General features: G+C 51.1%; 1 long non-coding RNA gene across 2 annotated transcripts in view; it reads left to right on the top strand.

Moving 5' to 3' along the window:
• Nucleotides 1-13,340, top strand: part of LOC140427501 (uncharacterized) — a 90,541-nt gene that overhangs the window by 4,411 nt on the left and 72,790 nt on the right. The window contains exon 2 of one of the 2 annotated variants that reach the window (XR_011948524.1): nt 6,337-6,546. The exons of the other annotated variant lie outside the window; for it this stretch is intronic. This is a non-coding gene — a long non-coding RNA (uncharacterized lncRNA). The remainder of the gene's footprint in view (nt 1-6,336; nt 6,547-13,340) is intronic. 2 annotated transcript variants of the gene reach the window in all.

Raw genomic sequence — 13,340 nt, 5'->3', positions numbered from 1 at the left:
GGTGGCCAAGGTGATTAAGAAGGCATATGGCACGCTTGCCTTCTCTCCCAAGGCATTGAGTACAGAAGTTGGGAAATCATGTTGCAGCTGTGTGCGACCTTGGTTAGGCCCCATTTGGAGTATTGCGTGCCGTTCTGGTCACCACATTATCAGAAGGATGTGGAAGCTTTGGAGAGAGTGCAAAGAAGGTTCACCAGGATATTGCCTGGTCTCGAGGGTGTTGGCCATGAGGAGAGGTTGAATAAACTAGGATTGTTTTCACTGGAAAGACGGAGGCTGAGGGGAGACCTGATAGAGGTCCACAAAATTATGAGAGGCATTGACAGGGTGGATATTCAGAGGCTTTTTCCGAGGGTGGAAGTGTCAATTGCAAAGGGGCACAGGGCAGCACGGTGGCGCAGTGGTTAGCACTGCTGCCTCACAGTGCCGAGGTCAGTGATTCGATTCGGCTCTGGGTCACTGTCCGTGTGGAGTTTGCATGGGTTTCTCCCCCACAACCCAAATGATGTGCTGTGTCGGTGAATTGGCCACGCTAAATTGCCCCATAATTGGAAAATTGAATTGGGTATTCTAAAATTATTATTTTTTTTAAAACAAAAGGGCACAGGTTCAAAGTGAGAGGGGGAAAGTTTAAGGGAGATGTTCAGGGAAATATTTTCACACAGTGAGTGGTGGGTGCCTGGAAAGTGCTGCCAGAGGATGTGGTGGAAGCAGACCATTAGCAACTTTTAAGAGGCACCTAGATGGGCACATGAATGGGGAGGAAATAGAGGGATACAGGCAGAGTAAGGACAGAAGGTTTTTTTTAGTTAGGGGATCATGATCGGCGCAGGCTTGGAGGGCCGAATGGCCTGTTCCTGTGCTGTACTTTTCTTTGTTCTTTGTAACACACTACCAAAAGTCTGAAAGTGTAATTATTTTGAACCGGAAGGCATAACATCTGTGCAGTGGGAATACATGAGTCAAAAACAAGCATTTTAAACAGATACAGTGCTGAAATGGATTGACAAAAATCAACATGATTTAGTGCCAGAGAAAGAGAGAAAAAAACTGAGTGAACCGTGTAAAAAAGAAATGGGCACCGAACTAATGTGTACAAAGTTCTGTCTCATAATGAATGAAGAGGTTGTTGGGGAAGTTTAAACAAAAGCGAAGACTGACATTCACTGACTTTCTCAAGGGCACCCGTGAAGGGTCAGCTCTATCTTTTTTTTTGGGGGGGGGGGGGGGCAGGAGAGAAAGGGTTAAATTTGTTAACGAGCTGGGAAGACAAGAGCAGAAATCCAGACAAACGTTTTGAAAAATTCAGCACACACCTCCAGGCTAAATTAAATTATTGGAACTACCAATGTTAACTTCAAGACCTGAAGCATTAACCGTCTATAAGCCTGTTGACGATTTTGTAACAAGATTGAAATACGCAGCCAGAACATGTAACTTCAAGGACACCGATGAAAGGCTGCAAGATCGGCTCATTTAGGATCAGCACACCCTGATGTACTGGAGGAATTGATTGGAAAGGACAGCCTCACAATATTCCAGGCTGAACCCATTGCCGGACCACATGAAGCCATGAGTAGACAGATGATAATTCTGACTGCCCAAACGGCTAGCCTTCAGTTCAGCCAAGAGAAGATAGCAAGGTCGATACGGTGAAATAGAAACCAAGGGCTGCACACCAGGCAGAGGGAAACATGTTCAAGAGATGTGGATGACCACATGAGTTCACAGACAGGAGGGATCTTGCACAGCGATCAAAAGCTGCAGAGCTTGTGGGAAGCCCAATCACTGGAAAAGGATGAGTAGAACAAAGAAAGAAGGTGGTAAAGGAGTTATCAGAGTCCGAGCAACAGGGGAAAAAGGAAGTAAAAAGGAACGAAACATCCATACCACAGAAGATGATGATGGGTTTGCGAACATGATGGGCGTAGAGACCATACAACCGCATGAAATGGCTGAAAAGGACAGATCCCAGGGAAAATAAATTCACGCATACATTCAGATCAGGAAATGGTGAAAAATGCACAATCCAAGAGGGAAACTCCCATCCAAAACTCTAGCCTCAGCTGAGACCACATGTGCCAAAATAGAGAGAGAGTCAGGCAGTCAGCTTTGGATGTGAGAGGTTCTATACATATCTCTGTGGGAGCATGTCCATTGTTGGAGAATGATCATCATTCACTGAGGCAGACCTCCAAGAAGAAGCCACGTAGGGCACCAGCAAGACTGCAGAGGTTCTTTTGGGGCTTTATCGTAACAATTTCATTCTGAGATGCAAGGCAGGAAGAGAAATGGTGCTGGACTCACTACCTCCATTTTCGCTGCAGTAGAGCCATGAGATAGGGGTTCCATGGATAAGGACCCATTGCTTAGTGAATGGAACACCACCGTAATTGAGTCAAATTCTCCAGATCTTCATGTCAGTGGATCTTCCGATCCTGCCGATGTGAACAGAGATTTCAAAGGCTCAACGGCCCCACCGCAGGGAAACCCACCTCAGCGAGGGGTGGGGGCTGGAAATATCTGGCCATGGTGTCGACATGCAAGAAAGAGGCGAAGTACCACCCAGGGAGTCAGTGGCGTTTTGCGAGTGATATCGTTACTGGAGTCATCCAGAGACCCAGAGTAATTCTCGGGGGGGGGCAAGGTTCAAATCCCACCAGGGCAGATGGTGAAATTTAAATTCAATAAAATATCTGGAATTATAAATCTACTGACGACCATAAATTCACTATCGTTTGTCGTAAAAACGCATCACTCATGTCCTTCAGGGAAGGAAATCTGCAGTCCTTACCTGGTCTGGCCTACATGTGGCTCCAGGCCCAGTAACATGGTTGACACTTAAATGCCCTCATGGATGGGCAATAAATGGTGACTTGGCCACATTCCCTGAACAAATAAAGAAAAAAATAAATTGTGCGAGGTGACTTATTCACATACAGTCAAGATTAATATCTCCTGGGCAGAGGCCACTACCCAAAGTTTAATCCAAAAAGTGATTCTTTTGAGAGGTACAACAATCATCTCTGCAGTAAGAGTTCTGTTCGCTGAGCAAGTGATCCACAAAAAACTATTAGTGTGTGACAAGGGAACCCAATTCACCTCCAGAGAACTGATGGTATTCATTCAAGAGTATGGGTTCAACATCATTACCTCATCACCACATCCACCCAGGTGAACATTGGTCCAGAGAAAGATAAGTCCAGATGGTCAACTCTCATAATAATAATCTTTATTAATGTCATAAGTAAGCTTACATTAACACTGCAATGAAGTTACTGTGAAAAGCCCCTAGTCGCCACACTCCGGCGCCTGTTCGGGTACACTGAGGGAGAATTTAGAATGTCCAATTCACCAACAGCACGTCTTTCGGGACTTGTGGGAGGAAACCGGAGCGCCCAGAGGAAACCTATGCAGACACGGGGAGGACATGCAGACTCCGTCACAGGCAATGACCCAAGTCGGGAATTGAACCTGGGACCCTGGCGCTGAGAAACAGCAGTGATAACCCCTGTGCTACCGTGCTGCCCTCATGAGCTGCCAAGAGACAAAGGAAGACCCAAACCTGTCTTATTGTCACTATGCAACATACACTCCTAAAGGCTGACAGGAAATTAGCTGAAAAGCTGTTGAGTTGAAGAAAGTATAAGGCTACAATTCCTCCAAGTAACCAGTAGGAAATAAGGCATTAACTGAGTGATGGACAGATAGCAAGTAGTCAATACTTGGCCGAATTCCTGTGTGAATAGACAAACTGTACATGTTCCAATCATTAAAAACTGGAACTCACGACACGTTGCATAATACATTCTGAGTCTTTCCTGAGAGCTCAGAAATCCATTAATCTGTGGAAACACCTGAACCCATGGGAAAGGATTGCTTGATTGACAGCCCGGACTCTCTGATCTTTGCTATTAATTGCACAATCTTTATTTACATAAGGTCAGAGGTTTCAAGTCTTTGCAGTTTTGACTATTGAAACATCAATGTGTCCAGATTATTGACATTTTTGTTGGGCTGTGGTGAAATGAATGTGTTCAATACAGTGGAAAGTAATGAATGAATGTTTTTTAAAGCTTTTTTTTTCTCTTTTTAAAAAATTTAGAGTACCCAATTCATTTTTTCCAATTAAGGGGCAATTTAGCGCGGCCAATCCACCTAGCTTGAACATTTATGGGGTGTGGGGGCGAAACCCACGCAAACACGGGGAGAATGTGCAAACTCCACACGGACAGTGACCCAGAGCTGGGATCGAACCTGGGACCTCGGCACCGTGAAGCCACAGTGCTAACCCACTGCGTCACCATGCTGCCACTTTAAAGCTTTTTTGACTGTCACATCCTATTGCCATTATAGTGTTGATTGTTTCCATACAGTTTACAGTGGGCCAGTGGACATGGAAGCACCTAAGGTTAGCATAGCGGACACGAGAGGCCATGGGGATGGGTGGAAGGGCTTGAGGTGGCAGGAATAGGGCATGGGGAACGTGCTGCGGGCGGGGGTTTTGTGAGAGGTGAGGGCTGGAGGGACTTCCTGTTTTTATTTCAACTGGGACAAGGTCCCATAACATTGAGGCCGGTCTTTTAAACAGTCCACCTCCGCACCCGGCAGCCCCTGTAGCTGCCTCCAAGCTCTTTCCCGGATCAGCTGATCTATCTCCAGTCTGCATTTACCACCTGTCCCTATCGGGGGTCTCCCTGTCCATGTGTCCATGTGGAGGATCTCCCTATTATAGGGGTCCCTGTGGGGGTTGCCCCCTCCTACAGGGGTCCCTGAAGGAGGGTGTGGGGGGGGTCCGGCAGGGGCCAGCAGTGCACTGTGAGTGTGAGGGGAGGGGCAGCTCTCGGTTGGGCTCGGATGATCGCGACCAGCGTGGTCCTGGAGTGGTGGGCTTTGCGGACGGCAGCCAAGGGGGTGACCCCTTGGGGAGAGCCCCCGCAGGGACACAGCGAGGTTCACCACCAGGGTGATTCCCATGTGATACCTGGCCGCGGGGATCGGAGAATCTTGGGAGGCCCAGGCGCCGGGCCCGCTAAATTGATGCAAATGGGTCATTAAAGACCCATTCATTGACACGTTCCCGCTGATGCGCGGTCATGAACCTCCCTCTCTCCGCCAGCGAGGGTCGGAGCATCACGATCGGGTCGCCGTAGTCGGTCCCATACTTGCCCTGACGCCCAATTCTCCGTCGCATCGGGGAACACGATCCGGGCAGCCTGGGAATGAGAATCCAGCCCCATGTGTTTCGTGGGGATTGCTGACACGATGCACTTTGATCTCCCCAGTTACAATAGAACCTTACAGCAGCTCGACCATCGGTGCCATGTATAGAACAACGGCCATCGATAAATAAATCAATTTTTCATCTGCCCTTTCTCTGACATCCATTGTACATTCCCAACAATGCGGGGAAAGAAGATTCATGTTTCGGGAATTCTGACCTCTAAAGTTCATTTTTAGCTGGGATAATGGAAAACAAAGGAAAACTATGGGGAATGAGTAGCTAAACGAGGAGGATCAGAAAGCTCCCTCAAAGACCTGGCACAGAAAAGGCGGGCGAATGGCCTGCTTTGGGTGCTGGGATGCTGTGATCGTAACTAAACCAAGTTCATTCCCAAACATCCCTTCATCATTCGCACTGAGAATACGTAGATGTAGAACGGGGTTGATGGGAACCTGGAATCCACTTCACACCAGTGTAAAAATAATCGATAGGACCATTAAAATCTATTGCGAACAATCACAGAGTATTATACCAGCAGCAGCTTGGTTAAGCATCTTGATGGAAAAAGAACTGGTGCTTCTCTCTGTACTTTGAAAATAGGTCCATCTATTTTTGTTCCTACTCCTTGTTAACGTTTGAATTGTGCCACATTGGGATACACGCTTAAAGTTGGCAAGCAAGAGCAGCTGTCCCGAGTCGGGGAATTATTAGAGCTTTGCTGCAAACTGTTCACACTTGGTGTTGCAGGAAACTGAGAGAGTTGTGTGCTTACTCTGCAATTCATAGATCATCATAGAATTTACAGTGCAGAAGGAGGCCATTCAGCCCATCGAGTCTGCACCGGCTCTTGGAGAAGAGCACCCTACCCAAGGTCAACACCTCCACACCCTATTCCCATAACCCAGTAACTCCACCCAACACTAAGGGCAATCTTGGAAATAAACCTGTCTAAGATTACAGGCTGGCTTCAGACTCATTCTTTCTTCAATTATGAATAATCAGTCCTGGTCACCTCCTAATCCTTTTGGAGAGAGGCCATAAGACCTGAAGACGTAGGGGTAGATGTAGGCCATTCAATAATCTGATAACCTTGTTCCCGCCTTATTCCCCAGAATGCTTGATTCCCTCTCTAGATAAAAGTCTGTGAACCGCAGCCTTGATCGTACTCAACAAGCAAGACTCTCCAGCCCTCTGCGATAAAGAGTTGCACAGAGTGCTTTGATAATATTGTCAGATATTGCACTGTGGGAGGACGGACAAGGCAAGGGAGTAAACAATGAACGACAGGAAGCTAAGAAGCACAGAGGACCATAGGGACCTTGGTAAAATATTTTGGTACTCAAGACTTTGGTACTCGTGGGACAGCATGGTAGCACAGTGGCTACCACAGTTGCTTTACAGCTCCAGGGTCCCAGGTTCGATTCCCGGCTTGGGTCACTGTCTGTGCGGGAGTCTGCACGTCCTCCCCGTGTCGGCGTGGGTTTCCTCCGGGTGTTCCGGTTTCCTCCCACAGTCCAAAGATGTGCAGGTTAGGTGGATTGGCCATGATAAATTGCCCTTAGTGTCCAAAATTGCCCTTAGTGTTGGGTGGGGTTACTGGGTTATGGGGAAGGGGTGGAGGTGTTGACCTTGGGTGGGGTGTTCTTTCCAAGAGCTGGTGCAGACTCGATGGGCCAAATGGCCTCCTTCTGCACAGTAAATTCTATGTAACTACCCTGGCACTGCTGGTGTCATCCAGGCACCCTCGCAGAGAAAGCCTTACACTCTTGCCAGTTGGTGCAAGTCTGGCACCCAGGCGACACTGCCAGGGTGTAAGGCTGTCTCGACCAGGTTGGCACTGACAAAGTGCCAACGTGGCATTTTTTGCATGGGTGTGATCGGGCCGGGGTGCCATGTATAGGTGTTGGAGGGGAGCGGGAACCTCCCATAGTGAAATGGGGCTTGGGGGGGGGGCGGGGGGGGGGGGGGGTTCGTGGGTCACGTTGGGAGCTTCGGAGGTCAGGACACCATTTAAAATGGCATCCCGATCTCTCGCTACACTGAGGAGTTCCGCTGAGCGGACCTCCTCAGCGGAGAAAACGAGCTATGTGCGGCCTTGGTGGAACATTTCCCCCTGAGGCACCTTATTATTTTGTCTTTTTGCTTTTCTTTCCAATTAAGGAGCCAATCCACCAGCCCTGCACATCTTTGGGTTGTGGGGGTGAGACCCACGCAAACATGGGGAGAATCTGCAAACTCCACACGGACTCGGGGCTGAGATTGAACCCGGGTCTTCAGAGCCGTGAGGCAGCAGTGTTAACCACTGAGTCACCGTGCTGACCGTGAGGCCCCTTATTTCATGCAAGTTGTATAGCCATGTGTTTCTAGATGCTGAAAGATCAGGAAACACGTTTCTAAATGTGCTCACTGTGGACTTTGGTGCCGTTTAGTTGAATCGCGCCTTTAATGTTCTCATTTCTTGGGTGGGATTCTCCAACCCCCCGCCAGGCCGGAGAATGGCCGGGGGGGTGGGGGGGGGCGGGTTCTCCGGCGCCGGTTTTTCGGCGGGGGTGGGAATCGCGCCGCGCCGGTCGGGACCGTTGGCAGGGCCCCACCCGGTGATTCTCCGGCCTGCGATGGGCCGAGCGGCCGCCTGTTTCCGGCGAGTCCCGCCGGCGTAAAATACACCAGGTCCGTACCGGCGGGATCTGGCTCTGAGGGCGGCCTGCGGAGTCCTCGGGGGGGGGGGGGGGGGGGGATCTGGCCTCGGGAGGGGGGGGACGGGGGCCCTCACGGTGGCCTGGCTCGAGATTGGGGCCCGCCAGTCCGCGGGCGGGCCTGTCCCATGGGGGCACTCTTTCCCTCCGCGCCAGCCGGTGTAACGGTCTGTCATGGCCGGCGCGGAGAAGAACCCCCCTGCGCATGCGCTGGGATGACACGAGCACACACTGGCGCTCCCGCGCATGCGCCAACTCGCGCCGGCCGGCAGAGGCCCTTCTGCGTCGGTTGGCGTGGCAACAATCCCATCACCGCCGACCCCAGCCGGCGCCGGCCTAGCCCCTGAAGGTGCAGAGGATTCCGCAGCTTGTGGGCGAACCGACACCGGAGTGGTTGAGAGACACAATTGTTTAATCTCGGAGGGAGGTTTTGAGTCTGCAGATGTCCTTGAACAAATCCACACGCCTTACTGTCTCCGCAGGTGGTGGATCATTGTGATTAATGTCAGGGTAATGCACAAGGTATGAGAAACATATTGGCTGACGCTGAAATCGTGCAATGCGTCACCCCGACAGCGGCATCACTGCTGTGCGGAACGCACAAACATTGAACACCCTTTGCATATCATTAGCAGGTCTGACCCGATATTCCCCGGGGCCACCGCAATTCTCCACCTCCGATGAGTTGAGTTGCCGACGGCGCAGTTCCCTTCTGCTTTTAAAAACCATGAAACCGGCATCTGAGGAGGGAGAGAGAGGGGGTAGGACACAGAGAGGCGTGGGCTGCCGGGCCGGATACTGGCCGGGCTGGCCGGGTGCGGGGGGGGGTGGGGGGGGAGGTGACAGGGGACAGGCCGAGTGGCCGTGGTGACCCCCATAGGTCTGGGGCAGTGTCCAGGCACGGACATCCATTCCCGCAGCCTGCAAGGAGGCAGCCAACTTGCTGCACACCCCACTGACCACCCACCTTGGCCCCTGGTCCTGCAGAGTGACACCGGCTGCATGGGTGCCCCCACCCCTGCGCCCTGCACCCCACTCTCTGCCATAACCCCCCCCCCTCACATGGCTGCCACCCGCCGGTGGCTCACCCAGGACAACGCCCACCGTAGGGGGGGGAATGTGGATGGCGGGGGTGAGGGTGGGTGCGGGGCTGCGGAGGAGAGGGACACCCATACAGCCAGTGTTACTCTGCAGAACCAGTGGCCGAGGTGGGTGGTCAGTGGGATGGGCAGCAAGGTGGCTGCCTGGCAGGCCATGGTAGTGGCGATCCATGACCGGACACGTCCCCAGTCCCATGGGGGGTAGGTCACCCCAACCATTCGGCCCATCCCCCACCACCCACAGCCATCATTCCTTGTGCGAGTAATGACTGCAACCAGCAGAGAGTTTCCACTGACTCCAGTTTTGCTCGGGTTCCTTGATGCCTTACTCGATCAAATGCTGCCTTTATGTCAAGGGCAGTCACTCTCACCTCATAGAGTCATAGAATTGTTCAACACAGAAAGAGTCCATTCGGCCCATTGTGTCCATTCCGGCCATCGACCACCTATCTATTCTCATCCCATTTTCCAGCACTTGATCCGTAGCCTTGTATGATGTAGCATTTCAAGTGCTCATCGAAATACTTCTTAAATGTTGTCCCGCCTCCACCCCCCTTTCAGACAGCGAGTTCCAGATTCCCACCACCACCTTGGTGAAAAAGATTTTCCTCAAATCCCCTCTATTGCCTGCCTCTTACTATAAATCTATGCACCCTTATTGACCCCTCTATTATGGGGAAAACTGCTTTCTCATCCACCCTCTCTTTGTCGCTCACAATTTTGTGACACCCCATTCAGGTCTCCTCTCAGGTGTCTCTGCTCCAGGAAAACAACCCCAGCCTAGCCAGCCTCTCTTCATAGCTGAAACGCTCGAGCCCAGACAACACCCCCATGGAGCGAATCCTTTCTGGTGCAATCACGTCCTTCATTTAGTGTGGCGACTAGAACGGCACACAGCATTCGAGTAATTAATTAACAAGTGTTTTATACAGCTCAAAATGAACTCCCTGCTCTTATATTCTCTGTCTCAGCGAATAAACCTTTGAATTCTCTGGAATCATGAAATGAACAGTGCAGGAGGGAGCCATTCAGCCCATCAAGTCTTCCCCAGCCCCCGGGAAGAACACCCTACACCTCCACCCTATCCCCATAACCCAGTAACCCCACCTAACCTCTTGGACACTAAGGGGCAATTCAGCATGGCCAGTGCACCTAACCCGCACATCTTTGGACTGTGGGAGGAAACCGGAGCACCCGGAGGAAACCCACGCACACACGGGGAGAACGTGCAGCCTCCACACAGTTACCCAAGGCCAGAATTGAACCCGGGACCCTGGCAATGTGAGGCAGTATTGCTAGCCACTGTGCCACCATGCCATCTGGCCCTCTGTACTCCCTAGCATTCTACCATTCATCGCATAGTCCCTTCTTGTTGGTCTTTCTGAAATACATCACCTCAAATTTTGCAAGGTTAAATTTAATTTGCTACTGTTCAGACCATCCCTTCTGGATTATCCTGTAATCTAAGGTTTCCCACATCACTGTTTAACATACCACCAATCTTCGTATCATCTGCGAACCAACTTATTGTACCTCCTACTTTCGTGTCTAGATACACTATAAACAGCAAGGGACCCAGCACCGATCTCTGTGTTACACCACGAGACACAAGGGACCCAGCACCGATCCCTGCGTTACACCACGAGACACAAGGGACCCAGCACCGATCTCTGCGTTACACCACGAGACACAAGGGACCCAGCACCGATCTCTGCGTTACACCACGAGACACAAGGGACCCAGCACCGATCTCTGCGTTACACCACGAGACACAGGCTTCCAGTCACAAAAACAACCTTCGACCCTCTGCTTCCAGTCACAAAGCCAGTTTTGGATCTAATTTGCCAAATTGCCCTGGATGCCATGAGCTTTTATCTTCTTGACCAGTCTCCCATGTGGGACACCGGTGACAGCCTTACCGAATTCCATGTAAACTGCACCACCCTCATCTACACACCTCGTCACCTCCTAAGAAAACTCACTCAGACTTGTTCGACGTGATCTCCCCCTGTCAAAGCCATGCTGACTAACCTTGATTACTGTCTGTCTCTCCAAGTGGAGGCTCATTCTGTCCCTCAGAATCTTTTCCTGAATTTTCCCCACGTCTGACACTAGATTCGCTGAGCTGCAATTTCTTGTTTTTTCCGTACTTCCCTTCTTAAATCATGGCATCAATCCTCCAGTCCTCTGGCACCACTCCTGTGGCCAGAGAGGATTTAAAAATTAGCATCCGAGCCCCTGCAATCTCCCCTCTTGGTTCACACAGCAGCCATGGATACATCTCACCTGGGCCTGGTGATTTCATCCAATTTTAATCCCACTAAAACTGCCTCTACCTCTTCCCTCTGTCATGTGAAAGTGCCTTTAAGAATTGGATGTTTAAGAAATGTACCTTTAAGAAATGAAGCTGATCGTATGACTGAAGTTATGTCACAGGGGGGAAGCTGAGCTCACGTCTGCTTTTGGTTTCAGTTTGAGGAGAAAGCTGGGAGTGTGTGTGTGTTTTGCTGTGAGCTGCAGGAAGAAACACAGAGCTGGTCTGTTGATGTCTGCAATCCAAAGACTATAAATATATTGAATGTAACCTCATGTCTGTTTTGAAGGTTTGAAGCCCTTTGGATGTGTAACGGAATAGTTTGCAGGATTGGATAGTGTTGTATTATTTTCGGAGTTATCCTTGAAGTAAGAGGTGTTAAGAGATCCAATCTTTATTTAAAAGGTTAATTTGAATTAATGGAATAAACATTGTTTTGTTTTAAACACCTGGGGCGCGATTCTCCACTCCCGCGCCGGTTGGGAGAATCGCCTAGGCCGCCAAAATCTCCGGGGACGCCGGTCCGACGCCCTCCCGCGATTCACCCAAGCGGCGGGAACGGCCCGGTCGAGTTTCGCGGGCCACAGGCCGGAGAATCGCTGGAGACACCCAAAATGGTGATTCTCCGGCACCCCCGCTATTCTGAGGCCCGGATGGGCCGAGCGGCCAGGCCAAAACGGCGGGTTCCCCCCGGCGCCGTCCACACTTGGTCGCTGCAGTCGTGGGCGGTGCGTGAACGCTGGGGGGGCGGCCTGTGGGGGGGCGAGGGGGGATCCTGCACCGGGCTTCACCTGGAATTTGGGGTGGCCCGCGATCGGTGCCCACCGATCATCGGGCCGTCCTCTCTGAAGGAGGACCTCCTTCCTTCCGCGGCCCCGCAAGATCCGTCCCCCATCTTCTTGCGGGGCGGACTTAGAGAGGACGGCAACTATGCATGCGCGGGTTGGCGCCGGCCAACCCGCGCATGCGTGGATGACGTCCGTTATGCGGCGCCGGCCGCATCATGTATGCGGCGCCGCCTTTACGCGGGCGACAATGCCTGGCGCGTGTAGATGACACGGCCCTGATACTGGCCCATTGTCAGAGCCTGAATCGGTCGGGACCGGGGCCGTTTCGCGCCGTCGTGAACCTCGGCGGCATTCACGACGGCGCGGCGACTTCGGCGCGGGAGTGGAGAATCCGGCCCCCGGTGTCCATAATTGTAATACTACACCTGGGGAACAAGCCGTGTGTTTCAAAAGCAACAATCCATTAAAGGGGGGTGGGTTGGTTGAACTCCATGATACATTTTGGGGTTCTGAAAAAACCTCTCCCATAACATCTCCCAATGCTAATTCATTTAATTATAAGGCAGCCCCCCTCCTGATTTCTACACTTACATCGTCCTTCTCCCTCATGAACATAGATGTGAAAAACTCATTCAAAACCTAGCCTACATCTTTCCGCTCCACATTGCCAGTTTGGCCGCTAATGTGCCCGAGATGGTTACCCATTTTCCCTGCACTTTTTTATACCTCTAGGATTTCCATTGTGTTGAGCCCCCTGTATCTGCCATAAGCTTCCCTTTTTTTCCTTACCCTATCCTCTATATCCCATGGTATCCAGGTTTCTCTGGTCTTGGTGGTCCCACCCTTTGCCTTTATGGGAACATGTTGATCCTGTACTCTCTCTATTGCTTTTTTGACCGCTTTCACCTCTGGAGTTCTACTCTTTTGTCTTGATTTGAGCCAAGGCTGTAATGGGGTCAGAACCCAAATAATCCTGTCAGAACCCAAATTGAACATCAGTGAGCAGTGAGCCTCTTGATAGCACGGTTCATAGAACATAGAACATAGTAAAATACAGCACAGAACAGGCCCTTCCGCCCACGTTGATGTGCCGAAACTTTGTCCTAGATTAATCATAGATTATCATTGAATTTACCGTGCAGAAGGAGGCCATTCAGCCCATCGAGTCTGCACCAGCTCTTGGAAAGAGCACCCTACCCAAGGTCAACACCTCCACCC

Source organism: Scyliorhinus torazame, chromosome 7 (genome assembly GCF_047496885.1).
Source record: "Scyliorhinus torazame isolate Kashiwa2021f chromosome 7, sScyTor2.1, whole genome shotgun sequence".
NCBI lineage: Eukaryota > Metazoa > Chordata > Chondrichthyes > Carcharhiniformes > Scyliorhinidae > Scyliorhinus > Scyliorhinus torazame.
This window is presented reverse-complemented; position numbering and strand designations above follow the sequence as displayed.